The sequence below is a fragment of the Melanaphis sacchari genome, unplaced genomic scaffold (genome assembly GCF_002803265.2).
Source record: "Melanaphis sacchari strain LSU unplaced genomic scaffold, SCAv2.0 Contig11_pilon_pilon, whole genome shotgun sequence".
NCBI lineage: Eukaryota > Metazoa > Arthropoda > Insecta > Hemiptera > Aphididae > Melanaphis > Melanaphis sacchari.
Genome location: NW_020270469.1, coordinates 60,884 through 64,218, shown reverse-complemented (window position 1 = coordinate 64,218; position 3,335 = coordinate 60,884).

Here is a 3,335-nt window from a genome sequence, read left to right as displayed (position 1 = left end):
CGCCTGCTCTTTTCGCATCCGCACTGACGACCCTGTGGTTTATGCATTTAGCAAAATAAGGGTTCATTTTGGGAGCGTTTGCGCATACTCGGGCACATTATATTGGTATTTTACCTTCTAAAACCTATTCATAAGGACATTTTTTCACAGTGCAACGCGTGAACATCAATTTTTATGAACCACAAAAAATCTATTATAAATTGTAATCAAACTGTATATTATAACATGTAGTTATATGTGTGATACATTACCTAACCATTAATAGGTATTTATATATATATATATATACATATTCTACTTTTCATACTAATATTGTAAAAAGGTATTGTATGCAGGTGTATATTGAATACAGATATACTGTACAAAGTGATCTATCTGTAAGCATAGTCACCTTTATTTTTTCTTTTAAATTTATTTAATTTTGATTTTTAAATTTTAAGTAAACATAAAAATACCATATTTTCAAATATTTTGATTTTTATTCTATACAAAGAGTGTCCTAAGTGTCGATACCAACTTATTTTTCAAATGAAAACCATCCTGTCTCTCAGTAAATTATTAATCAGGTAGACTTTTAAAAGAAATATTGATGTTATTCGAAATAAAAACGATGAGATTTAACTTTTTAACGTTATTATAAAATAGCAAAAATAATGGGTCTACTATAGACCTATCATTATAATAGGTTAAAAAGATATGATAGAGTAACGATAATTTTAAACTTTAGAAATTTTATTAATATTAATTTATCAACATTTTAAAATTGATAGGTATTCTCCAGGTATTATAAACACTAGATTTTATATTTTTTGTAAAATCATTATTAAGGAATAATATCTTTAGTTCATAAAAATATACTTTTTAATAATTCAAGCATTATTCGTTTGAATTTTGATTTAGATACAAACTTGAGGGTCTAGTCCACACAAGTTATAGCCGTTATGGAACAAAAATTAAGAACAGTATAAAATATTAAATTATCTTAAAATTTCGAGGACGAGAATTTAAAAAAAAAATTATACTTTTGAAAATAATGAATATTAGTGCATAGCTAATGTATGGGGATATACATTTTATTGCAGACAAAAAATATAGTATAATATATCAATAATTATTGCCGTTGTGTAAATTGATACTTGGTGCGTACTAAAGTTTGAAAAATTTCGTAGAATAATAATTGCACACGGAGGTTATTAGTGTCATAGTCTTGTTTTAAATTTACCCACTACATGAAATTGCGTCGTATAGTAGGGGTCAACCGATATAATACATTATTCAACAGATTTTAATGTGGATACAAATTAAACAATAACAATTAAAAATTGGATTTTCATACTTTTATTCACGGTATTTATATGTGTTTACTGTATGAGTATTGTATATAATAGTTAATATTTTGAGTGTTGTACCTATGTAATATGTCCTTTGTCACGAGGTTATCGAACTACATCTGCTTTTAAATTTAATAAGTACTCATAATAATTAATATAATATATAAAATAATTTAAAGGCGTATTTTTTATTATGTATTTATAAATAAATGTATTCTATACACCAATATCGGTAAATAAAATATACACTGAATGTATATCTAAAATCGCCATGTAGGTATAATTATATAATATATAATATTATGTAAAGGTAGGATGTCCTTTATGTATAATTTTCCAGAAGTTGCCGGTATTTTTTACTCAGTTATTAAATAATATATCAAAAGGACATAATGAACGATTTTTATTGCTGCTAAACAAATTTTTTCCTTTGAATATTAAGTCGTGAAACTCTAAAACGAATGTAAAATAGTAATTAATATAGATTTTATTCGTTGTTTTTTTCGTAATACACATAATATTATAGACAAATAAAAACAAAAATAATATTTTTTATGCGTATTATAAATTACTAAACACAATACTATTATTAATTATACCACCTATAACCTATAGGTATTAGATAGTCTACCGACCTATCTTCTAACTAATAATGATGATATAATCTACATTCTACGTGTAAATAATGTGAAGACGTCTAGCCGCCACAATGGCGGACGACGGTACCATTTATATTGTGATTTGTGATTTCATGCTTAATCACGAAAGACTCGATTTTTATGTCCTTTATATTATTTATTATTTATTTATACCTAATAAAATATATAATAATCATAATTATGAGTGTGACGATTTAATGTATTTATTAATATGGCTTTTGACAATACTGTGTTCTAGGATAGAAAAAATCATCTAAATTTAAATAAATACATTTTTTTTTATTTTAATAGTATGTATCCTACTGAAAATTAATCGTAATTCCGATGATAAGATAACTGCTACAAGAAAAAAATAGAGGTGTATGATTTTGTATTTATAGTTCCAGCGTAGAGAACTCGTAGATTAGGTTAGGAGATATAAAGAATAACATAGAAATTATCAATAAGTTTTAAGTTCTCACGAGTAATATTTTTAAATTGCAAAAAAATAACCAAAATCGTTAAGATTTGTTTAAATTTTTAATTTCGTCCAAAAATATCTAATTATTTTTGTTTTTTGATTTAAATATGAAATACTTACGAGTAAAGTTTCTTCAATTTTCAATTCTTGGCTAACAAATTGAACATTGTATAAATTATTTACTTGTGATTTTTCACAAAAATTCTTAATATTTTAACTGATATAAACTTATTTTTTATAAACATTTGATACATATAAAAAATATTTATTTTTTATTTTTGACCTTTCCTCCTTTTTTAAATACTAACTAGTACCAATTTGCTATCAGAAACAACCCTCATGTTTAAAATCAAAACATTTTTAGTCTATACTGTCTCAAAAATTAACAAAAAAAAAAAAAAAATACAAATCATTATAAAATCAATACATTTGTCTCGCCTTGTTCAGGATTTAAATGAAACAAAAAAAAAAAACCAAATCAAAAATTTCTAATGCTTAAAAATAATCTTCAAAAAGAGTCAATATGTTATTAAAATTGTACCAAGTACAGAAAATGCTATAATAAAAAATTTGTAAATAATTTAAGAATTTACAGCCATTCATTTTTGAGTTACTCCATAAAAATTAAAAAACAAATTCGATTTTATCAAAAACTAATTTTGTTTAAAAATACATATTTTCCTTAATTTTTCTTTGTTTTTCTCAACATTTTAGAAAACCAGTAGACAATTATTTTTTTTTGATCATCTAAGGTACCAACAAAATTCACTTTCTTACCAGAAAATTTTATGCAGAAGTCAAAAATTGTAATGTTTTTATTGGCTCCAAAAAATGATGACAGACTGTATGACAAGTATAAAAAAAAAAATAAAAAATCCACCCATC